At 35.6% G+C, this 26,311-nt stretch overlaps 1 protein-coding gene across 5 annotated transcripts in view; it reads left to right on the top strand.

Annotated features, from left to right (window-relative positions):
• The window catches only part of ctnna2 (catenin (cadherin-associated protein), alpha 2), a 298,746-nt gene that overhangs the window by 101,440 nt on the left and 170,995 nt on the right, over window positions 1–26,311 (top strand). Inside the window, exon 1 of one of the 5 annotated variants that reach the window (XM_044113697.1) lies at window positions 23,269–23,312. The exons of the other annotated variants lie outside the window; for them this stretch is intronic. The gene's annotated coding sequence lies outside the window, so the exon portion shown is untranslated. Of the gene's footprint in view, window positions 1–23,268; window positions 23,313–26,311 lie in introns of those variants that run through there. 5 annotated transcript variants of the gene reach the window in all.

Here is a 26,311-nt window from a genome sequence, read left to right as displayed (position 1 = left end):
GATCCTGACTTTCTCTCCATAAGGTTAATGAAACCGGCACAAATGACCTTTTCTATTGGTATTGGCCGCTAATGTAGCAGGCTTTAAGAAGAAGCCTCGACTGAAGATACTTTATTTTTCCAAGGGTGTATTGTGGAAAGACTGCATGCTGTTCTCTATTATGTTAAGTACCTTATGTAATAATCTTTTTACAGATATCACAAGGGGATCCATAGCAGTGCTTGGGATGAAAAGCAACTACAAACAATATTGTCTAAAATATTTTAGAACATATCAGTAATTAAAAGCAAAAATAGAACTTCTGTGCTCAATGTTGTTGTAGCTTCCTTTGGATTGAAGTAGTGGAAATCATAACTGCTGTATTAATCTTGATCCCACATGCGTTTAGAAATAATTTAGGATGCCAAACGTGAGCTATCTTAGTCCAAACCGTGATTAAAAGCCCAGTTTCTCTTTATTGGCATTAGTTCTATGACCAGGGCTCAAATCTTTTCAAATGACTCTGGGGAAGAAGATCATTTAGTTTTCAAAATGCATTCTTCTAGAATGTATTAAAATTCAAGGCAGTTAGTGCCTTGAAGGCCTGTAGATAAAGAAAGGCATAATGTTTATTGCATAAGAGCCATTTCTTGTTTTATTAGGTGTCTTGTTCTTTTTTATTTCAAAAGAGGTTCAAGGGGACAGTTTTTAGTGCTTGTCATTTAATCTGAAAATTATTTGCAATTAGAAATATGTACCACACATCCTGGTGCATAGTTACTAAAACACTCACGTCAGATGTCTGATATGAAGTTTGGCTTTGACATTCTAAGTATGTGCTGATCTGGAATCTTTGACAGAAAATGTAGAAATGGAGCTACTTTCCTATCTAGTTCTTGAGGACAAGTCAGTTGAAATGTCAGCTGAAAACTGACATTTAGTCAGACTTCATGTAATAGTTTCTCTCTGTAGAGATTTAGTTTTTTGTTCTTTCAAAATAGATTCATAAATGTTGATGAATTTCAGACGTTTTCACACTGGTGCCACTGGTGTCAAATTGGAAAAAAACTTTAATAAGCTAAATCCGATAGTCATGGTTTGTTACTTAAGAAGAACAGGATTTGCCTTCTGTTTTTATACATTTCTATACATGTTTTGGTGTCAAAGAACAACCAACAAGCAGAACTAACATTAAAAAAAAGTAAAAAGAACAGTCAGAAAATTAATGCTGCTTTTTGCAATGATTATTTATAAAAACAATTACACAACCCACCCATTAAACTGAGAAAAGAATGAGCTAAAATAACTGAATTTCTGGCTAAATTAAATATGATCTAAATCAGGGGTGTCAAACTCCAGTCCTCAAGGGCCGCTGTCCTGCAACTTTTAGATGTGCCTCCACTGCACCACACATGAATAGAATAATTAGGTCATTAGCAAGGCTGTGGAGAACTGATCTACACAAGGAGGAGGTAATTAAGCCATTTCATTCCAGCGTTTTTGTACCTGTGGCACATCTAAAAACTGCAGGACAGCGGCCCTTGAGGACTGGAGCTTGACACCCCTGATCTAAATGTTAACCAACAGCAACAACATACCTCTTTTGTAATATTACATTTCTACTCTCAAATCAAAAAAAAATGTTGAATTTTAGATATATATATAGTTTCAGAAGCAACTCTAAAAAGCTGGCTTTTTAAATTAAAGGAACTCAGTGTTTCAGCTGTCTGTATGTATAAAATGCAAGTGTAAGCGTTGAGTAGGGGGTCGTGACCAGCTGCAGCTTACTTACATTTAAAGTGACGAGAGGCCCTAAAACATGTCATTCTGAAGTGAGCCCCAAATAGGCAGAACTGTCCAAAGTGAAATTGCATTACCTGAGAATGCAAAACATGTAATGAACATGTGTTGTATAGTCCATAAACCTAACCCAGGTTGTTCAAGGAAGCATAATAGCTCCCCTTTAATTATTTATTTTTCAAAGCTATGCTGCGTATTTGGCAACATTTTCAGTCTTTTTTCTTTCTTTCTTCTAACCTTGCACACTCTTTGATAGCCCTGAATGAGAGGACCTCTAGTCACTGTCTGCTTTTTTCCATGCCATTGTTAGATGGAAAAGAAAAATGCAGGTAAACATCACAGGGATTTAGTGTGCATGTAGCAGCAACAGGACTAGTAAAAATCGACCAGCGTGCCTGGTAAAGCCCATCCTTGCTTTCAGCACTTTTCTGTTTTAACATGCTTTCTGTTTGTGGTAAATTGTCAAGTCTTAATGTCCAGTAGAGTCTAAAAACAAGTTACATAACTGCAGTTCACACCTCTGCAAAATTAGCATATGGATTATGGTTTTATCTGGTACCTCTTTTTATTGTCTTCTGTTGTTTTTTCTCACGTTAAAATTGTATTTTATGTTGACTTTATTTCTAACACAGCTAATACACAGACATATTATTGTGGTTCACCCAAGGCTGTGACCGCCTCTCGTTAAAATAATTTATGAGTTAACTGGATTAGGATTTTGATAATGTCATCTTATTTTCTATTTACACTATCCATATATTGCATTGTGGATAATTTCATAATTTGCTCTGCTTTTAACACATTGCAATAAAACACAAAGATAAAAGAAATGACATTATAATACTATCTAATTAAAAGAATACTGTATCTAAACAGAAGGTATATGAGGCACTCAGAAGGACTACTTAATTTTAACAACCAAAATAAATCTTGCTATTAGTATTATAGGTAACTAAATACATGTAAGTTATTTTGATTAACTTTGAAGTTTAATTGTTTCAGATTTATGTAAGGTACACTTTAGAGTAAATAACTCTCCAGGAGAAAATAATGTACTTGATTATGTCAGGAATGATTTACATTCATCACTGATCATGATACCTCTACTTTAAATCTGTGAACATTTTCCTGTCCTTAAATCCAAACATTCTTTTTTTTTCTGTACTTGTGAATAAAGTACATTTCTACTCATGATCTTTGGTAAATATGCAGGCAGTTCCTGTCCCAAAATAATAAAACACCTTAACCAGAAGCTGAAGGAGGAATAAGGATTATGCTTTGTTCTGTCAAAGATCTTTAGATTCGTCAGTGAAAGCAATGGTGAAAAACACGATGAATGCATTTCTCTGCTTGAATTCTGATTCCACTCTGGTGATGACCCATCTCTCCAGGGGGCTTTTCATCAGGGCTCATTTGAATGTTTTTTTTCACTCCTCCAGTCCAAGAGTATCATGATGTGAATAAAAACCTTGCATTTCCAGTAAAGGAAATATTTCCAGATGTATAAAATATATAGTTTTTTAATCAGTCATAATTTGTTGTATTAAGTACTGAGCTAATTTTAGAAGTGTTAGTCAAATGAACCAGCAGTTGAAAGGCTAATATTCAAATTTCAAACCGATAGTGTTTTACAAAGAAAATCTAATAAAATAATGTTATGTTAATGTTGTGTCATGCAAGTACAATTAAATATCATTGGATTCATGTTGGGAACAGTGTCACATGTCTGTACAGTGGCATGGCAATACATGACGGAGGCTTTAATTTCTTTTAGTTGAAACCACTGCTTATGTCAGCAAATGATATAAAAAAAGCATAATCTTTTTGAAATTTTAAACTTACAATTACTGAAACATGACTTTCTTAGTATAACAAAGAAAATAAATTTCTCATTAGTCCTTGTTCTTTTCAACATTTGAGTCGTTTTGAATCCTTTTAGTAACAGTTATGGCTTTTACTGGATTTCTTTTCTTACTGTAGAAGAGATGTACAGTGGATGTTTTAAGTGTAATGGCTTTGAACTTCTCCTGATGACATTTATTAATGTTTTTGTCCCTGGAAACAACTGTCACTTTATTTTGTCTCTCTTAATGACTTCATGGCAATTAAGGCTAGAATATTGGGAAATGTTTATGAGGGAATTTCAGAATTATTTTATGGAATAGATCGTATGCACACTTTTGGCAAATGCGTTTGCGTTTTGTTAACAAATGCAAGGCTTTGTTGTGAGAGTTTGATAAAATTCAAAGGTTATAGAAGAAATGTTTTGCATTCACAACATGACTGAATTTTTAAGAAGGCTTCTTCAAAAACATTTCTTTTCAAACAGTCAAGGAATTATTTTTTTTTTTCATTAGTTAGAATTTTTTGCCTTTACTTTCCTTTTATCCTAATGTCCTCAGTTTGAGCTCAGTTTAAACAGACTGTGGAATTAAATAGGAAGTCCAAAAAAGCTAATGTTAGCTTTGATGCAATGAAATTAAAATTGATTATAATATTCCAGACTAATGAGGCACCACTAACAGGTTAGGGCTAGGGCGTTTTCTGTTTTCTCCGTAACTTTAACCATGAAGGTGGAATTGCTCAGCTTTCCAGTTTTACTTGCTTTGACACCAGGATTTGCTCTTGGACAGCAATCAATGTGGAGTGTTCCAGGGCTAAAAACCCTGCAGATAAATACAATAAGACAGGCTGATGCACACTGATGGGATTACGCTGTTGTCGCCATGGTGAACACTGCCTTGTTAGGTGTGACCTTCTCTTGGACCAGAACAAAGGCCTTCAGAGATGATAAGACAATGCTATGTGCTTCTTTTCTCAGCTTTATGTTTTAATTAAAAGGAAAAACATAATGCCTGTATGCCAACACTGAATAAAATCATCTTCTTTTGCTCATATCTGCATTGATCCTTTTTCTTTTTTGTTTTTCCAGGTCATTTCAAAACAATACTGTTGCAAGTGAAAGCACAGGTATATTAGTAAAAATAATAAACATTGCATCAACCGTGGAGGCAGTCCACAATATCTCCTCCAAGTATTTGGCATTGGCTAATTTCTGGTGGGATGATGCATCCAGGGTTAGTAAACAAAGATTTTTTTTTTCTGATTTGGAGAAGTTCAGAGAAGAAAAAAAGAAAAAAAATGAATATATATATACTTTTTTTTTGGCATTAAACATTTTGGGAATTTGTACACATTTAGAAAATGTGTATAGCAGCTCTGGTTCTTCCCCAGATTTTGCTCTGTGCACTCATTTAACTGTTGATGATTAAAGAAGGGGAAACTTCCAAAGTCTTTGTATTCATTTAAAAAAGGCAACAATGACAATAAAAACAAACAAACAAAAAAAACACTTTTAGAAATGTTTTGCACTACTTATCATTTTTTTAAGTACCACTTCAGTTACCCACAGCTTTATTTAAATTTTTTTAATCACCATAATTTGTGATAGTGTGGTGTGCTTGTTTGATGTTTTTACATGGTCAGAATCTATTATAGGCTGACTTTTGTTTTCTTCTAGTTTAGCTCAAACATTAGCCTTTTCTCCTGAAAATAACATTCCTCTATAATTTTGTGCTTGAATTTTCTACCCGGGTTCTAAAACTGGATACACTTTGTACATTTTGAGTATTACTGATTCCATTATAATTTTGTTGGATTTGATGTGAGTGGATAAGGCTTGTGTTCATATTTTGTGCTCACACATCCTTTTTAAACAGCAAAATCAGTTTTGCTTTCCGGAAGTAAATTAATATTAATAGAGACATACACCGGAAGGCAAGTGCTCGAGTGGAATTGGAGCAGGGCCTGTATTAGCAGGGGGGAGGAATTACTTTACATCCTAAAGTGCCCTTGGATTGATGAGCAATGGATGTTGTTTCTCAAAAAATTTCTTCAGTACAGAGATATTGATAAGATTTCAAACCTCCTGCCTGGATTAATAAGTCGTGTAGGCTTGCACATTTTTTTCCGGAAGCGTAATTACAAGAAAAACAAAAATCCTTATGACGAATTGAAAGTGTCTCAGGATTACAAAGCAGATAAAGGCTGCTAGATCCTGAGAACACAAGATGTGAAAAGTGAAAAGGAAGAGATTTTGTTTAGTCTATTTGACTTAAAAGCAATTGGATTCAGCCAAGAAGAAAAGCAACAAGGCCCAGGAGGAGCCTGTCAGTGAGCTCTCCCACACAAAGCATCTCTGCTCTCATTAGTAATGTGTCATCTCTGGCAGCTTTCTACATGGGAGTATGAACATTATGCCCAGCAATTTACTGGCTGATAATTGCATGATGTATCTGTTAATCTTATTTTGTAAGATGAGTTTTTGTTATTTTAGACTGAGATATTTTGGCAATGCACAGTTCTAAAATGACTGGGAAATGACATTCATTGATTTATTTGTCATTAAAACGTTGGGACCAATAACGTGTGTTAATCAAAGCACTTTCATGCTTTTGTTAAGTGAATTTTCCAAAAACCTGTCTTTAAATCGATTCCACTCCTAACCCTGAGCATAAATTGTACTGCAGAGATTGATTGAACCCAGACTGTCCCATGTTCTGTTTCTACACAGTGCTGATCTACTGAGCAGTCCTGTGTGATCAGCAGGGATCACCATATTGGGGATCGAAACAGGCTGTCTGCCTTAGAAAGAAATTGGTTTTGTGCATGTTTGCAACTCCTTCTCAATAGTCCCTCACTTGTCATTCCATGCCTTCTACGGCCTTTTATTTAGATCAACAGCTCACTATGCAGCAACATTTGTTTCTATTGTGTTGATGGGATATAAAAATGCAAATATTTTAATAATTATAATTTAACTGATCTCATCTTAACAATAATTTGAGAAGTCTGGGGTTAATTTTTGTCACCTCTTTTTAATTGATGCATACGGTTTTGATGATGCATGTATATTAAGTGATAGACGAAGGCTGGACTATTTTTCTCTCTTTCTTTTTCTTGCATATTTTTTCTTCTCTTTCTGCCCATCTCTCTTTCTTGTCACTGCTAGCACCAAGTTCAGACAGCTGCATTGCACTGAGGATTTGAACACTACTTGATTCGTGAGCTAGGATCAATTTCAACCTGGCTGGCTCTCTGCTTGAGCAACTTGTGTGGCTGCCAGTTCAGGGCTCTGACCTGGATTACAGTTCTCAATCAATGGGACTCAAGATTTTAACCAAAGTAAGCAAAGAGAAGGGTTGGCCTTTTAATGTCTTACACTCATGTTTTCTCAAAAACAGACTTTTGTCTTCTTCATCAATGTAGATTTTCATAGATTGCTTTGAACTATATTATAATTTGCATGACAAATAATGATACAGGTCATTATATACCTAATCTTAGACATTAATACTTATGGTGTATATAGATTTGAAGCTATTTTTATGCAACTGTGGTATCTATTTTTTGATTAAAAAGGAAATGGGCAAATGAGACAATGTAATAAAACCCATTTTAATAAAAAAATATGATTTCATTACTAGCGCTGGTATAATATCCTCAGTAATCAATGGAAAAATCTTTACTGGCATTGCAGCAATTAAAACCGTGTTATAACTGCTGACCAGCTTTTTAGATGTTTTCACTGATACTTTGATTTATAGGTTGTGGTGAGCTCCACGGTTTTGAGATTGGAAGGTATTTTTGCCTCACTTTAATCTTTACCTTCCTCCACAGATTCTCATCAGTTTCAAGACAAGATTCTGGCTAAGCCACTGCAGAATGTTACCATTACTTCCCATCAGAAAAAAAAGTCAAATCATTACCCTACTCCTAATTTTACCTTGTGTAGGAACAATTTTGGGCTTAAGTGTATCAATTTAATGTTTGGGTTTTTTACTGATTCCTCTTTCTGCATGTAGACCTTTGCCTTTTTTTAGTCATATATTTTGTAGTTTATTGCATAAATAATGTTCAAGGAATTGAGGCTAATTAGGTTCATAGTTCATGTGATGTTATAAAAAACTGCCAGCATCTACTATTGGATCTTTTAGGTTCAAGAATGCATTTTTTCTGAAACAAAGCATCACCGTAAAGGAGGTGTGTGTTTTTCTTCATAAACAAGGAGACATTTACAAGACAATTACAGCTCACTTAAACTTCCCCATCTTTACAGTAAGACCTATAATCAAACTTGGATCAGGATGAGTTGTAACAAACAAAGCTAGATGAGGATTTAAGCTTTTCTTGCCACCATTATATCAAGAAGTAATTATTGACAGTAAGACAGGTGACAAAACATGCCCAATCTCAGTTGTAGAGAGAAACATTTTTAAGGCTCTTGCTCTCATCTCTATGCAGTATGCCAACAATTATGAATGAAGCCTTATATTTTATGCCTAATAATGCATACCCTTTTCTTCTATTCATGGCAACTGTAGCCAAGTAAAACTTTAAAGCTTAGAAAATATAACAGTTTCATCTGAATATAATTCAAGATTTGTCACTATGCAGAAATGCAAATGTGGAGGAAACTTGGGGAAAAAACCCCCAAAACAAACAAACAAAAAGACCCCTCTAAATCAGAACCATGAAGTACATTTGATTTATTAGCAACCCTGCAAAATCTACAGTAGCAATAGCCCCTGTTGTATTAAACTGATGGTTGTTTATTGATGAATGATGATTAATACCATAACATACCATGCAATACCATACTATTCCATGCTATTCCACACAATCCCAATTATTAGGGTTTTGATCATATGTTTATATTAAATGTTAAACCAAAATAACACAGGTAAAATAACAAAAAAGTACACAAAGGTAAAATATCTAAAAGTTATTAGACAAGGAATACAAAACCAAGTTGAACTACTGGAACAAAGAGTAAAATAAATTCTGTGTTGTCTATATCTTATATTGGGTTAAGGACCAGAGAGGAAGAGTCTATTTTTAAATGAGATTTAAGACAACAAGTGAAGGTTTCTGCAGTTTTGGAGTAGCAACCATGAAAGCATGAAGGGAATATAAAGTTACTGTTGGATGCAGCATTTCAAACATAGAAAATCAGACAAGCAACTTAAATATAAATAAAATAATACTGGAATGAATGGCCACCACTTAGGGTAAAAACAAAACAGTTATAAAATATCAAGCGGTCACAGCATGATTACTTCCATACAGAATAGCCTTATGGTAAACAAGATAAGATGTAATAAGCATAAATTACTATATAAAATACCTGACAAATGATTGTCAGTCAGACTCTCTGGCCTGTCAAAAAATACCAACATTTTCTTATGTGTGTTTTTTTTTTTTTTTTTGTAAACTAAATTTACCCGGGAAGTAATAAACAAATTCCTAAAAAGAAATTTCAAATGTTACACATCACAATAAAGCTGCATTCTACAGCTAGTGAACTTGCTGAAGAGATTCATGTGCTTTGACTTCACTTGTGCGTCCTGTTTTATCTTCTCCTGCCATGCTATCATTGCAAGCTGAGCTATTCATGAACATTGTCTCTGTGAAGGAACAGAGGATTTACTTGGCATCTAGTGCTTTTGAATAGATTGGTTCTTTGAGGCAGACAGGCATGTTTTATGGCTCCTTCATTTTGGAGTGGCAGTGCCAGAGTGAGGTGTGTCAACACAACAATGATCACACAGAGCAGCTGATTCAAACCGCTGACAGCAGACACTGTTGCTGTCATGTTCAAAGAGATGTATTCAGACAACACAAATGCCTTTACTATCAATAGTCACCTAATAGCAAGAAATTTGAAATTGAATTACAATAATGCAGTGGTTCCCAAAGTGTGGGGCACAGTGCCATTGTTTGAGGGTGGGGGTATGGATGAATGAAAAAAAAAAAAAAACAGTTACACAAAGTGTTTCACTGTAAAGATGGTTTGTAATGTGTTTTGTTGCAACCTGAAGAGTGACATAAACTTCAGTTTGAAAACAAAATATGTGTATAGCTTTATATCTGGTTGAATGTTGTGTGCACCCAGTTGATTATTATTATTATTTTTTCTTTCTTGGGGGGGATTTTATTGTAATCTATAGGGGGGCCCAGAAAATCTTTGGGAACCACTGTAGTAATGCAACAGCAGAAAAATTATACTGTTTTGTAATTTGATAAATGAGAATGATACTGTTGAGTGCAGATGAGGTGAAGAGACGCTTACGACTGCAAACTTAGGAAAAATGAGTCAGAGGTTTGTCTATCGAATACCTTCAAAATAGTGAGAAAAGGAGGAAAAACACTTAAAAGTAGATAAAGCCTAAAGCGCTGCAGGTTCTTCTCATACCGTTAAACTTTCCGATCACATATTCCTCCTCTCTAAATAGGACGTGGAGAAAGAACGTAACAGAAGGAGAGGGAGGTTCAAGGACAGAAAGGGGAAATGTGATTGATCTAAAGTGAGATGTGTCTGGCCTGGCTTTCAAAGCTCAACCTCGTTGCAGCTCATAGATCCAGCCGTCCTACCTAAGTCAGGGTGATGGAGGAGCTTGTCTGCCTCGGTGCTGCAATGAGAAAAGACGTGGAAAAAGGCATTGTACAGGTGGCAACGGACAGGTCTGGAAGTCTGCCGGCGCAGATGGAGCCAGAGGCTTTTTTGGCCATATTTAAATATGTTAAGTTAGTTAAGTGAATAGAAGATACCTGACTTGCATCTTCTCTAAATTTTGTAGCTTTAAATTTGTAGATGTCACACCTGTTTTTCCTGGAGGAAAAACAACCTCAGTATTTATAACTATGTTATTTAATACCTGTTTGTTTATCATACAATCATAAAACCACATTTGTAGCTATGTGACACCATACTCTGGAAATTTACAGAACACTTATGTCACCACAAAAATCTGAATCTATGTGCTCGTCAGTTTTCTTCTGCCGGCATAATACGTGAAGTATGAGCTGAGTGGTCTGCTCTCCCTCCACAGGCCGTCCATCTAGGCAGCATCATTAAGTTCAGTGGAAGGACAGATGTAGCTCAGAGTAAGAGTGGAAAAGCAGGGTGGGAGGACAGGTTGTTCACCTGCAGTTGGCAGTTTGTCCTCACGCATTTTGCTTTGTGTCTGTTTTGCTTCTTATGACTGTCTAGGCAAAATAGTGTTCAGCAACACTGAACACTGGCACTGAAATCTTAGACAAAATGCAGAAGCATGAAATTAATGGGTGACAAACTTGAATATACAGTGCCATTCAATAGTACATTACTTGAACATTTCACATTCATGATAGACCACAAGCTTCATTGTATTTGATTGAGGTGACCAACTGGAGTAATCTGGTTTCAGATTCACAAAAGCTGACTACAGGAGCTGTATGCGCTTTTCAGATTTGGAAACCATGCATTATCCTTTCTCTTCACTTAAACACTATGTTTTGTTGATCTCACACAGATATTGCAGTTTGTAGCTCAAAGGGTATAAAAACCTATGCAAGGTGTGATATACAAGACAATATGATCTGGTGAATGATGGATTGTTTAAGGAAGAGAAGGGCTCATCATTGTTTGGGTAACAACAGAATTTTGGACTGGGCCTGAATCTACTTACTGCCTTCCCTGGGGCAAGAGAATGCTCTGAAAGCTCCTGGCCAGTTTTTGGACAATTCTGGCATCACTAATGAGCCTAGTGGGCCTTAACTTCTGCAGCAGACAGTAACCCAGGCAACAGGCTTCGCCAACGCATGCTCCCTCAGATTGTTTACAAATGACAAGTGGCTAAGGTGAGAGCTTGCTGCTAAAGTAGATGTGTTAACCTGAGCAAGCCTGCAGAGCTGTTATAAAAGTGCAGCCTTTATTGTTCACTTTTTTCCTGCTTTTAAGAGAGACATTGCTCTTAGTTTATTGCTGCAAATTGATTAATAATAAATCCCACAAAGTGGATTTTAAACCCTTGTTTGTTGCTCTTTATGTTTTGGATTCTTTTTGGCTTTTGATATTTTATTTTCTCCTGCAAATGATTCATCAGTGGGAAGTCATAAGTCCTTGAGTACTCAATTTTCATGGTTACTTCTGACAATTGTAAAGTGATTTCCCCCCCCTCCCCCCCTTTTGTGCCTCTAAATGTTAAGAAATTGTGTCATGTTCGACTGTGTTTTGCAGGATTGTGTTGTTAGAAGTTATAAAGCACCATTTGTTCTACGCTGTTTAAGGGCAACACCACCTTGCTTTTGTCAGGAAAGTAATTAGCTTACAAGCTGGCTCAAAGATATACAAAAACAAACCATAAGTCCCTAAATCACCAAACCCAATACCAACTTTTAAATCCAACTGATGTTTTTTTATTGCCTTTTCCCATCTGTTTTATTGTGCAAAGGCTACATTACCCATGGGAGTCAGAACCAACTGTTGTGATGTTTTGGGCCTGTGTTTTTATGCCACACAACCATCAATTATCTTGATGTGTTATGCATCTGTTAATGATCTACGTATTTGCATAAAGTCACAACATTAAATGTGTGAGCTTCTCTTGTGTATAGCTTGTTCCTTTTAATGTAATACTTACCAAATGGCAGCTGAACAGTTAATTGCCTCTCAAGATTACATGAGCAAGTGCTGTACAAACACATACCAATTATGTTACACTGCATCAAAGGACATAAGAAATTTTTCTGCAAGTTATGTGTTTGCAAAATGTGAATGATGGTTGGAGAGAACTGATAAAATATAAATAACAGGATTATTTTTCCCCCATTTAATGGTTCACATCAATTGCTTTATTACATATATATCAGATTATTTGGCTCAAGATGTTGATGGAAACAGAGCTGTATGAACATGCTAGCATTAGCCTAACCTGTTGTTGAATTGCTTCAGTAACAAGTTAATAATTTTGGCACAGCATAGTTTATTTTTTTGTCATTTTGCTCATTTAAGAGAATAACAAACTGATCTTAACTGATTCCTTAATGTCCTGTCTGCTTGGTAAGATGGTCTTCAGTCATGGCTTGCCAACTTTCGTTTTACAAGAGTGTAAATAAGACTCTTGTAAGACATCAACAGTAGGAAGAGCACGTTAAATTTTTTAAACATTGTAGCTTTATTTGGCTGGGCAAATAAAGCTATAAAAATAATTCGTAAAACTTGGCACATTCAGGTTACCAGTTGTGGTGACTTGTGCCACAGACAATGAAATTACTAAATATAAACCATGTAACACATATAAAATATAGTTTTCCCTTTTTCTTAACCACACTCAAAATCAGTTGAGCTTTAAAGTATACACAAGAAGTTAAAGTCGTGTTGACAATCTTGAAATTGCTCAAGTCAGTATTTAAAAAAAAAAAAAATGATCAAGAAATCCGTCATTATTGCATTTAAACCCTGAAATATGTTTTAATTTTTACTTATTTAACTTTTTTTTTATTTGACAACTTGTGTGAAAATAAATTATTTTTTATCAAATTGATGAAAGGTGAGATAAAAATAACCTCAAAATAAATAAATAAACATAAAACAAACATGGATGGAATGCCCAAAAATGTGAGTTAACCGTGTTTTCCAGCAAGGATAATATTAAAAACTTATTGTTCAAAAGTTATTTAGTAATAAAATTTATTTTTGTACTTCTTTTGTGTTTACTTACTCTTAAAAAACTAGGGATAAAGATTTGAATTTTAGTCATTTTAACAATTGAAACAGGACTAATACAGATTACAAAATGGTGTAAATCCATCTGTCTGAACACTGAAGCAAAGGATTGAAGAAAAAGTCATATGAAATGACTGCCGTTTCTTATGCCAAGTTCACAACTGGGCTTTTACTGTTTTTTCTGTTTTGTGTTTCATTATTTAGCTACTCTATAGTGTTCCAGCTAACTGGCTTCCTTTGGTCTGGTATGCTGGAGTCCTATCTCTTGATCATACACCCTGGTGGGAAAACACATCACCACCTTGGCAATGTTTCGAGCAGAGATACAGCATGTTGGTGAGGTGTGGAATTGGTGTGCAGTGATGGTCAGCGCTCATTGATCTGTCTAAGGCTGGTATGAGCTCTGTTTCTGTGGGAGGCAGAGGAACAGAGCTTAACCCGCTGTTTGCCATACACACGGTTACTGGGTGGTGGAACTTGCACAGCTAAGAAATGTACACTTTTACAGCGCTAACAAGCTGTAAGAAAGACTTCTGGTGGTGCTAAACGTAGTATTTAATGCTTCTGTCATGCAGCTAATTTGCACTGGTGGTGCTCTGATTCCATGTAGCTGACAGTCATCATGCATTCATGCTCCATTTGGTATTTTGAAGTAAAAAAGTGATTCCCTCTCAGGGTTTTTTCACCTCTTATTTGACTTTTATCCTTAACACTTGTCATTTGTATGAGAAATTTATAAATAAAATTTTGACAACCAAAGTTACCTTGAGAAAAAAAAATATCTTAAGTTTTGCAGTGTGATTAGCCAGGTCAAGACCAGTCCCTTGTTCTGTGCTTCGCTTTGTACACAGGGTCCGGACGCTCCGCTGTTGAGAAATGAGTGTTTGCTGCAGGCTTGGTCTCTGTTGAAGTTTTAAATTTGACTTATCACTAACATTTGCTGTAAACAAACAACCAAACAGAATCATCAGAAAACTTTGCATTGCTTCAAACTACACAAGTGACAACTGGTGGCCGCTCAGACGTACCAGTTTGGTGCAGTGACATTCGAATATGCATGAGTCATGCTATCTGTGTCTGTTGTGGTGACCTCTTCCTCCCATGGTCTATGCCATTTATTTATTTTCTTTTTAACTGAAAGAAAAAAAAAACCTGCATTTGTCATTACATGTTATGTTATTTTCAAGTGCCAATGACACAGCATAGTTTCTTTTTTGTCATTTTGCTCATTTAAGGGAATAACAAATTGATCTTAACTGATTCCTTAATGTGCTGTCTGTTTGGTAAGATGGTCTTCAGTCATGCCTTGCCAACTTTAGTTTTACAAGAGTGTAAATAAGAGCTCCTTATTTACATTTGTACATAAATAGCATAATGTATAAATGCTATTTACCATTTTACATCCAAATGTATTTATATGATAATAAAGGCGAAAGTGTAATAACCCTATTTCAGCCAGCTGAGCTGCAGTGAACAGCAACATGTGAGAGAAGGGCAGTGTTATGCTACTCTGCATACAGTTAGAGAAAACTACAATGACTTTACCACCTTTTTGGCATCTCATTAAACGATCTTTAGCAGCAGTAAATGATGTGATGAAAATGTTACTATTTAGAAAGTGTAACCTTTAAAACTTTTCTATTTCATGATATAGGAGACCATCCTATGTGCATTGTATGCTTCAGAATTTAAGGTATTATTAGAAACATACTTTCATCACTACTTCATATGTTATTTTCCCAGTTAAAAGGGAAATAGGGCTAAGGCCTGGGTAAAATCTGCATATCACCCCCTTCCCATCTTCTTGCTCCTAAATACAGTGCCAGATTCTCCCTTCAAGCTCTTTTTCAAGCTTACTTTTATTTGCTTTGAGACTGGGGGCAAACCCTGATTTAAAAAGCTTTTGTCTGTGCAACACAACCATGAATATGAATATCATCTGCTGACATCAGGACACGAGGCAGATTAAAACACGATTATCTGTCTTGCTGTTATTGTTTCAGGCAAGAGATTTAAAGTAAAATTTGAAAATGAGGCAGCTGAAAGAATTCACCTCCAGCTGTGCTGTTTGTTTACATGTCTAGAGGTATCATGGGCCTAGTTAGAGTTTGTGTACATGAGTTGTTTTTGAATCCGAGTAATTGCTATCCTCCGCCCTCATGTTTGTGACTGCAAAATAAAAATAATGACAAGAGGTCTTTCATTTCCCAACTCACTGAAGAGACACATGAATCCACAAATACAAACCTGGATTACTTAAAAGGGATGACACCTGAATAGTGAACCCATTCAACAATACCGTAAGATAAGTCTTTATTGTGTGCCCTTTGTAGCCGCTGCACTTTTATGCTACACAGCAATTAGCATAACTTTTATTCATCCTAGAACGAGAATTCCTTGTGAATCACCTGAATGCGCATTACATTAAGCATTAGGTTTCTTCTATCACAATACCTTTATGTTGCCCTTTTTTGCAATTTTGTCATGAACACAATCAAATCTTTCACCAAAAGGCAGGGAACAGAGCAGCTCTCAAAGGATTTGCCAGGGTCTCGATGCCATCAAAGGCAAAGCCATTTAAACATCTCCTGTTTAAGTTAATAGCTCTCTGTGAACGCAGAAAATAGGTTTCCTTGGAGACTTGTGTTGATATCCCAAAGCACAAGGACAAGAGTTGTCAGTTCTTCATTTCTTTCTGACTTGAAATGTTCTGACATGAAGCACTACAGTTGTCTCACATATGACTCTTTTCAAAGATTTTACAATCGTTTCCTAAAATATCCTCTTCCAAGTACACCGAAGGCAGTGTTGTACGTCAAAATGCTGTTATAACTGATCAATCATGTGTTTCCAACTGGAATAAATGTGAAATGTACAATGCGTATTTTGTCAAAATCAGATTTTTAGTAGTTGTTGCCAGAGCACCAAAGCTTGTGTCCAGAGGCTTTTTCAGTTTATGTTGTCTTTCTGTTTCATTCTCCAAAAGAAAATATCTCAGGAGTACCTTAAGGGAATTATTTAAATAAAGTCCCGTGTTTATTTGTAGCTTGGGTGTAGTTGCCTCCTACAATGTTTCGCTGCATCTTGTGTCCCCTTCTCATCATCAACACAGTGGTGTTTCCTCAGTTCTTCAAACAAACGTCACCCTGCTGTGTAGCACTCAAACAAACTTCAAATTCCTTTGGCATGCACAAAAATTCTGGGTGCAGTTGCTTAAATGGACAAAAACGGCCGTATTGTCATGAGATTTATTACAGGCAGAGCTTGAACACAATTTTATAAATCTGTTTCAAGTCAATAGTTATACTGTCTATTTTTGTGGCTACCTGTCCGCTTTGTGCGCAGCGACTTCACGTTGAGAGAAGCACACGGTGGGGCATGTCGTGTTGGTCAGACTCTTGTTGGTCAAGATAACAGAAATTCGAGGCACTGGGAACATAGACTTTTAAATTCTGAAATGCTACCTTGAGTCACACGTTACACACTGTAAAAAAATTTCAGAAGAGAATTTCTTTTGTCCAGTGGAAAAAGGGCAAGTGCTCTCTATCATAGTGCTCTGTATCATAGCCACAAAGCAGGGATGCGTACACCAAGTTCCAATTAGCATTTAGATATTGTGTGCCGTTTGATTTCTAAGAAATTTGCACTTTTTGGACCTCTTTATAATTAAAACACAGATATGCTATTATTAGAATTAATTAGTAAAGATTTAACTCAAATAAATTAGACAAACATGCATGTAAACCCCTACTAAACTGGTTGCCAAAGGCACAAACAACATAGCATTTGACCTCTCTAAAAATGTATTTTTAATTATTATTTTTAAATGATAACAGATATGGTGCCACACACTTCAATACTACATTTCCATTCTTCTGTGCTAAGTTTTAACAAGTGGGTGCAAAGTACTGTGACTCTAGCCCACAGCCGTTCTATTTATTTGTTTATTTGTCTACATTCATTTTTCCTGTTGTGGGCAGAGGTTGGGAGGGTAATTACTGATGTGGAACAGCAGGAGAAGAAGCCAATTTAAGTTTGGGTACCAGTGAGATGTGAGGCCAGCCCCGAGAGGCTGCGGTTCTTCACCTGTTCCATTTAGGCCTAGAAGAGAAGAGGGCCACTGGGGCTTGCCACAGTAAGGGATTAGACTCAGAATTTGGACACACTCTGGTGCTCACTCTATCTGTTCTGCTCTCTCTAAATCAATAAATAATAACATGGGAGCAAATTTGTTTTATCTATAAGCACATTCCTGTGACCATATAGTTCAGACTGACTTGTAAAGAAAGCATAGAGTTATTTCTTAAAAAGAAAGAAAAGAAAATCTAAATCATGGTTCTATGCAAAAACAAGAGAATGAAAGAACTGGTTTTGCTTCTTTTTTATTTTGTTTTGTTTTATTTTTATTTTTTTTACTTTGTTCTTTGACACCAAGCAACACATATTAAAATAGACTCTCTGGGCTTTGGACTTTTAAATAAAAAGGAACAAAAAGCGATCAAGGCATAGCAGGAGAAACCAAGGACAAACAGAAACACGACACGATTCAGAGTGTGACAACCGGATTCATCCAGAGGCATTTTCACACACATAAGACAATCTTTTTCGGGAGCTTAGGGCAAGGTCACAAAAATCGTCAGTTTCACTGTTGCTCCAGAGAGACAGGTGCAAAACAGAAACTCCGATTGTGGAAGCGAACTCCACTGCCATGATCGCTTCATTTCAGCTCCCACTGTGAATCGCAATCATTGTCCTTCCACTACTTTCATGCCAGATGAAAACTATCAGCTGTAAGGCTTCCTCTGAGCCAACTGCAAGCCACTTCAGCAGGAACTGAGGTAAACTTAGAAATGCACTGCACATATTTGTCTTCATTTCCAAAGAAAATTGTAATATCTGGAATCAAATCCTTATTTTGGTCAGTTGTGAATTTCATCTCGAGTGTACGTTGTTGAGCATATTTTTTTAGCCAGTCATCATGTCTTGAAAAATCTAAATAGTGACCTGAAATGAGTTTAGAGAAACGTTTCTTCTAAACTACATAGACCCCTAAATGTAGCAAGTGAAACAGCTGCTTTGTTATTTTTTAAAAGTGGAGGAGCAAACCTTTGCTCTCCCAATTTTTCAACCAGAAGAGATCTGATCAATCTCTGTGGTCCAGCAACTTTGCAATTGCAAACGATTGTCATTTGAAAATCTAATTATTAGAAATCAATTCTAAATTTCAGCCCTTCCCGCCTTTACCTCAGAGATGGTTTGAGCGAACTCACTGCATACAGTCGTTTTGTTTCAGGGTGATCTCTTCACTTGGACAGTTTAGAGCACTGGAAAGGAAAGGCAAAATGAAACGAATCTCAATTAACTTTTTAAGTGTTATACCAAAGCTGCATCTCTGCATCTTTTTTCTCCTTTTTCTATCTATAATAATAAATCCTCTTTCTTTTATGAACTAATGAATTTTTTGGACTTAATAAATGTTCTTTCTTTCCTTGTATAGAGGCTTCAAGATTAATTCTTGAACATCAAGATTTAATTATGAACTTCAATGTCTTGCCGAGATGAACACTACTCTTAGTATCTTGGAAATAACCAGTGTCATTAAAAGAAATATCTCATATTAATTCAAAAGTTAGTTACCAAATTTAAGACAAATGTTTTGTACTTCCTTAAAATTAGATAACTCAGGCTTGTGACATTTTCTACATGCCAAAAATTACATAACATTGTTGTTTCTGCCCAATCTTCACAGTACGGTACTCATGTAAAAGTAAGGTTATGACATTTGTCTAATGCAATGTTCATTAAATTTCCTTTTTATTTTGTAAGTCCACATAGTTTTTGGGATGAATTTAAACGATCGTGTTGATTTATTAAACACTAGTTCTTCCTAATAACTCCTACCTTTTCTGTTTTCACATCTTCACACTTCTGTCTGTGTAAAGTGTCACACAATTTGTCAGAGTCACAGCCATTGGACAGCCCTTCAGACTTTAGACACCTCATCTGGATTGAAATTGACTTCTGTCCTTTTCTTGACTATACTGATTCTTCCCCTTTAATTTCAGCTGTGTATTGGTGTGTCATGGTAATTGCGTTACAGTTTTGTACTAAATGGGCTCTGAGCCTGGACCCATCCATATTCTAAGATCACCCCAAAGTGACAGTTATCTGTCAACTGATGCATATTTGTTTTCTGCTCTGTGCATTTCTGCAGCATTCATCTCTATTGTCTGTCAGGAATCGATTTGTCTGCCTTTGTGTCTCTCTATTAAAGTTTATGTGGAATTCTGTGTTTTGACTGTTGCCTTCTGCCCTGCACTGATAAAACCATGTTTACCTAACCACTTGTCATGCCGATGTTCCTTTTTTAATTTTAATTATTTTATTAAAATGCTTTGGGAACCTGCATTACAAATGTATTTACTCATGCTTAAATTTATAATTGCTTTAGATAAAATAAGTTAGACTATCTGATTATTTTTTTAAACAATTGTTATCTGATCATTATCCATGATTCGGTTTGTGCTTTAGATTCCCACTTGAACAGACTACTTTTAATTCACTCTTCTTCTGAATGCTGATTGAAAAACATGCCAGGAAATTTAAAATTTGTCCACGAACAGGTTAGGCTTAGTGAAGCTCTAAGAGTTTCCATTTTTAAATGCTTCATAGCTTAAAGCTTTGACTTCCTCAACCAAGTGATCTGTCATTTTGTTTGATATAGTATTTCATTTTATTGCAACATGAATTCTGTACATTATTCTGTACAGCCCTTCATCGTCATCATACTTTGGTGTTTAACTTCAAAGCTACGATGAACTCAACTAAAGCATACTTAATATTTTATTCAGAGAACATTAAACTAAACTGATTGTTAGTGAAATAGCATTTCTTCAACACTGTTTTTGAAGAAATAATGTTGCTTTATTCTTGAGAAACATGTCTCTGCAAAAGATAAATATGGGATTTTTAAAATAAAAAGTGGATACCCTGATTGTTTAGGATACAATCAGAATTAAATATGGTGCAGTTTGAGAATGTCACACTTTGATAACATTGAATAAAAATACCACTGTGTCATGTTATTATATTAGCTGCAAAAAAAAGTGCAACAGTCAAAATATGTAAACCTATGTAATTCACATACGGAATTCTCTTTTTTTAGAAAAGCTTTAATAACTTTATTTTCGTATTTCTTTCCTGCAAATCACCTTGTGTATAAATGGTATTATGCATACATACTTACCTTGCCTAATTACTTTTATTTAAAATAGGAAAAAAAATGTTTTTTCTGCTGCTGCTAAAATGACAATTACACTTATTGTATGTTAAAGCTATTGCTAACATTTACTGTTATTTTGATGAATTTCTTTAAACATATGTTATAAACAAATTCAGATATGGTAGCTTTCAAGTATTGTGTAAAATATTTAGCCTTTTTTTCCCCTTTTCTGATTTTTATTAATTAATATAAACTATGAATTAACATATTTTTTTTGCGTACTTTCTTCAGATAGCTGACTTTGTCTTTTTTGCTAACAAGAAAGAAATGCAGTAACCTCCTTTAAGGAAGCTGACTGACAGTGCTCAGCAGTACTTGTAAAAGGGGTTGTGCTGTGCTGCTCAACGCTCCAAGCAGTCAGCAAAAAACCCAGGTTATCAACAATTTCTAATGAATCTAAAACAACTTTATGCCATGAAAAGCAATGTTTGTAACCTTGGAATTTGGTTATCTGTATCTCTTGTGGCAAGTAAGAATGCATGTGTTTGTATGCACTGCATTAGGCATTCCTTGTTGTAAATATTGAAAATCAATTTTTACTCAAGGTTGGTGTATTTTGATGTGCTTTGACAAACTATGGACCTTGTGTTTAAATCACAGCGCTTCACACTAACTAAAATGAATTTCTACTCTAAGTGTGTCCTTTGCAACATGTTTATTATAATTTAACTAAACGCATATAATATATTTTATGCTTCTAGCAAATATGTTGTTTAATACATAACTGATTTGAAGTGTCAGCATGCTGTTCCGTGTGTAAAACTGATTTATATCTCTGCAGCTGAGCTGTGCCTGCACTTTCTTCAGTCGAAATGCTGTATGCTTATGTGGTACATAGAACGGCAATGTGTGTAGTATATTGGGCTCTGCTGTTTTTCCAAATTTTAGAATGTGTTTTGCTATTCAGTGTATTTTATAACATCTCAGCTGGGAAAAGGTGAAGTGAAAAGTGCAGTATATGTTAAACCTTTGATAGAACATATGTTTCTATAAATATATGAAAAAAACTGTACAGTTGAATGGTACATTCATTAAATTGGAAGAGGTACCTAAATGAGATGCCAGGAGATAATATAATATGGATCCCTCTAGAGACAAACACAAATTAAAAAATTGTGAAGAAAAATGTGAGAATGTTTTATCCAACAACTTTGGATTTAGTTCAAAGTTGTTTATATATATATAATTTTTTTGTGGCCTAGAGACTCACTTTCTCTAACCATTTTGGAAAGCCAAGTTCATTGTAGTCTATCATTGAAGAGACCAAATCAGCATTCACCCTGCATAGAAATGGTAAAACAGTAATGAAGAAAAAAATATTTTCGGTTATCTTGGCATCACTGAGATGTGCTAATTAACTTATGTTGCTTCTCTTGATGTTGTCTCTTTCAATATTTTTCTAGTCATCTTGAAGTGACTTTCATGGTATTTGTTCGATTTATTTGGTCAGAATAGCATTCAGCAGGTGTTTTGATTGCTTTTCAATGCTCCATTTCACAGAGACAAAGACGTGTCTGAAGCTGCCACAACAACTTTAGGCAGGGGTGCCCCACTGTTCTTTTTTTTCGTTCCTCTTTTCTTTTTCTCCCCACATGACACCTCACTTAGCATACAAAATGTTTATATATCAAATCTAATCTCTCTAAAAACAACCAGTGGTGCAACAAAGACAGAGCAATATGTGTGTGGGCGCGTACGCGTAGGGGTGTGTAAAGCTATCACTCACACACAAACACACCCAATTTTGAGGATGTGAATGGTCACAATCTACTTTTGTAACAGTCTGCATGCAGCACATGTCAGAATAAGCAGCAAGGTAATGTCTGATTGATTGATGGTTTTTACCAGCGAATGCGCAATTCAATATAAAACCAAAGGGAGTATTGATCAATGTTTGATAAACTTGTTGTAGGAGCCATTTATCCTTTTCTGTGTTTATCGCCACCAGGCGATAAACACAGTATTTCATTTTGAGTTCTGTGTGTCTGATGGGGGATGGGTTATTTAAGGTCAACGATGATTCTGTTCAGGTGTTGTTGATAGGATGAGGCAACAGTTTTCTACTGTGCATGGTTGAGGTTTGATGTCAATTTTATGTGAATTGCAATGGAAATAGCAAAACAACAGACTTTGTTCAGATAATAAACGACTTTATTATAAGTCAAACTAAAGCTCGGCTTCCTGATTATTAATTGAGCACACGTAAGACCAACGCCTTCAAGAGTCAACAACCGGTAGCCTAAAATATAGGATTTTAGCCGCTACACTTGTGAAAATGGCTAAAAGTTGCACATAAGGCCAATGACTGCATGCTTTCTAGTGATGGCTGGTCTACAGAGATGGAGAAATGATCTATCTTTAAACATGTGTAAAAAAAATTGTATTAGCCAGTTTTCCTTAATAGTGTGTGTAAATGTAATCTGAATTATTCACACAACCTTATCACACACTAATTCTTATTTAATAGTGAATTTCCTCTCTACTTCTGTCAGTTCTCTGCTTAGCACCCTAGTAAGACAGCTAAATAGCCAATCGTGTGTGGTTGCTTGGGAAAAATAATAAACATTTAGCCCATCAGCATCACTGAATTTATTGTTTTTGGCGTTTTCAGAATCTCAATCCTGTCTGCAAGATGCAGGTAAACCAGTAGGTGGCAGTGACAACCACCTTGAATTACAATTTTGAGGATGTTATTGATGGCTGGTAAGCTATAGCTTCTTTTTCTCAGAGAGTTTTATTAGTTTTAGCAACTATATTGCTCTGCTCTTTTTCGCTGTTGACTTTTTTGTTGACTGTTTTAGAACTGCTGTCTGGCTATGGTTGTAGTTTTGCAATGATGGTGGAAGAAGTCAACAAAGTCATTCAGTCCATCTTGGTCATTTTTCCAAATATTGAGTCGGAACAAGAGGACATTTTATTGTTTCAGCTTCTATTAGCAGCCCTCTTGTTCAGCTTAGAAGTTTTCTCTTCACAGTGGTAGATGATTGTTTACAGTGCCAGCGATTTCTGGTTAGCTTCCTTCACAATCAAGCTGGTGTTTTATGTAGGTCATGGCCAAACATTAGTGACTGGGTAAAATCAGATCCAAACGTTTCAAACTTCAACAGAGTCAACGGCTCCTGCAAGCAATTGTTTCTCAGTAGCTGAGGGTCCAGACCTTTTCCACAAAGCAAAGCGTAGAACAAGAGGCTGGTTTTTACCAGGCAAACATATTTTAAAATCTCCAAAAAGTTTTCTCCTCGAATCACCCCTCGTTTTGCTCCTTCAGTTTTCACATGTACTCAAATCAGTTTACCTGCCCATGCAGAAGAAATCCGTCTCCATAATGAAGTTGCCACCATATTTCAGTGTCATGTACAGGGTATTTTTCTCCTCACATGAAACATTTTTTATGTAGATTTAAAAGGTCACCCAACCATCTTCTTCCATGTGTTTGCTGTTTTACGCTGCAAGTGTGGTGGGAATTGTGTCATGTCAACTTATTCTCAAATAGGACTTGTGGATCAGTTCCCTAGGATTACAATGCATCCTTCTGCTGCTTCGCTCGTTAATGCTGTCTTTGTTCTCAGCTTTCCATTGTAAATTATTCCCTGAAGTTTGTGGATATGTATGTAATTTAGAAAAAGTCTTAAATGGGTATGAATACTTTTGCAAAGCACTGTGGAGGTTTTTACTATCTCGTAATACAGCTGTTGAGATTTTGAAGATATGCATTCCACATATGCTGTTCAAGGAAAACTAGTTCAGTATCCTAATGATTTATGGCATCATGAGAGATACTTTAATGTCATTTCTGCTCTGTTCAAAGAAGGCAAAACAATAATAATTTAGTGGTAACACACACACACATCTTAGCAGTTGCGGTAAAAAGATCCTAAACAACGTTACGGGAAGGAGCCAGAAAAAGCAGCAGATTACAGAAAATGAAACATCTGACTGGCTTTTACTTACAGGAAATTAAGAGAAAAAAAACATGTTATGGAACTGATTTGTAATAACCCTTCAGGTTAAATATTCAGTGTTGTCCCTTCAGCGCTGTTTGCCAAGTTTTTAAATCTTATCAATGTGAATTTGTAGTCATAAAATGTCTCTATAATTGTGACAGAAGTTTAGCTGCTGTGTGAAATTTGCGTGTGTGTGTGTGTGTGTTTGAAGAATTTCTTGGCTCTAGTGGTTTTCATTTCAGGAAAGTTGGCTATGAAAGAGGGGAGAGGACATGCCCACCCCAGCTGTATAAATATTCTAAATATTATGTTTGTTAAATTTAGATACAAGTGTAAGTAATTGAGAATCAGGTTTTTGAACCAGTGGTTTATTCCTATACTTCGGTCTTATGTTATTTAGCAACTCTTAAAAGAGTTTTGTCTACCATAGAGATCTTTTGATCATTGATCTGTCAAAGCAAGGCTCATATTATTGCCCGTCTGTTTTTCATAAAGATACACAAAGTGTTAACATTTGTGAAATACTTAGAAAAGTTGGAGCCTTGATGAAAATAATAAAAACCCTTTTGGCTCTGGTTTGTATCAGAATTTCTTTTATTGAAACTGCTAAATACTGCAAAGGCCATGACAGGAACTTGATTCTTTATTTATTGTCTCTTTGGTAGCACGATGACTCTGAAAGCAGTGGATTTGCATGCAAATTTCACAAGATGTGGTTGAACTTGGTAGGCATTAAATTCTAATAAAGATTCAATTGTAAGATTTTCTTTCATTCAACACTGGTGAATTTTTGCCATCGTGAACTGTTTTTATTTATTAGTTCACTGTCTAGAATTTTAAATTAAAATATAGAATATCAAAAACATCACTCAGTAATAATGGGATTTTTTTTCTCAGTATAGTTTTTAAATTATCTTACACAAAAATAATGATTCTCAGTATAAACTAAGATACAAATGACATTTATTTATGACACGTTTTGGTTTTGCATCTTGTGCACCTAGAAACCACAACGGAAATGCAAATTTGGTTCAATTGGTTCTATTTAAACTTTTATGTACAGAAAATTTAATGAAATTGACACGGCACTGAAAGACTGATGTGATAACTTTAAGGTGTGAAAGAGATAATTTAGGCTAGAAAAGGAGCTGAAAACACCTACATGGGTGGTGGTGTTTTTTTTCCCTTCACTTTTTGTTTTCGAAAAGTAGGTGTTTTGTACATTTCAAATTAAAGTATTCTAATTTGGGTTTCAATAATCGGGAGAAATAGAGCTATCCAAACTCTCACCACTGATTATTTTATCAAAATCTTGTCATGTCATTATCAAGATGTTTTTTTAGGATTATTCTCTTTACAGCACTTGTATTGCTGTTTAATGTTGATTAACAACCTTAGCTGATCTGAAGTTTATTAGATGTAAGTCTGGGTTTTTGTCATTTACTGGATAAGTTGTCAATATGCACTTGGAGTAAATTTAGTTGGCCAGCCACTCCTGGAAAGTTGGACACATTTTCTCCGTTTGATGGTAATGGCTATCACTGTGGTTTGCTGGCTTTGGGACTTTGGCACTGAAACCAAAGCGTTACTGCAGGCTCATTATTGAGTTTGTTGAGTTTTTCTTGCCACCTCTGTTAATACGGGGGCAGTTTTGGACAGTCCTCGTACATGGAACATGCTGCTATTACAAGAATAGCAGCATGTTTTATGTTTTAGCAGACATAAGAAATCTTATGTTCCATTAAAAAAAAGATTCTT

Source organism: Gambusia affinis, linkage group LG04, assembly GCF_019740435.1.
Source record: "Gambusia affinis linkage group LG04, SWU_Gaff_1.0, whole genome shotgun sequence".
Classification (NCBI taxonomy): Eukaryota; Metazoa; Chordata; class Actinopteri; order Cyprinodontiformes; family Poeciliidae; genus Gambusia; species Gambusia affinis.
The sequence above is the reverse complement of the archived record's forward strand: the minus strand, read 5'-3'. Positions and strand labels throughout refer to the sequence as shown.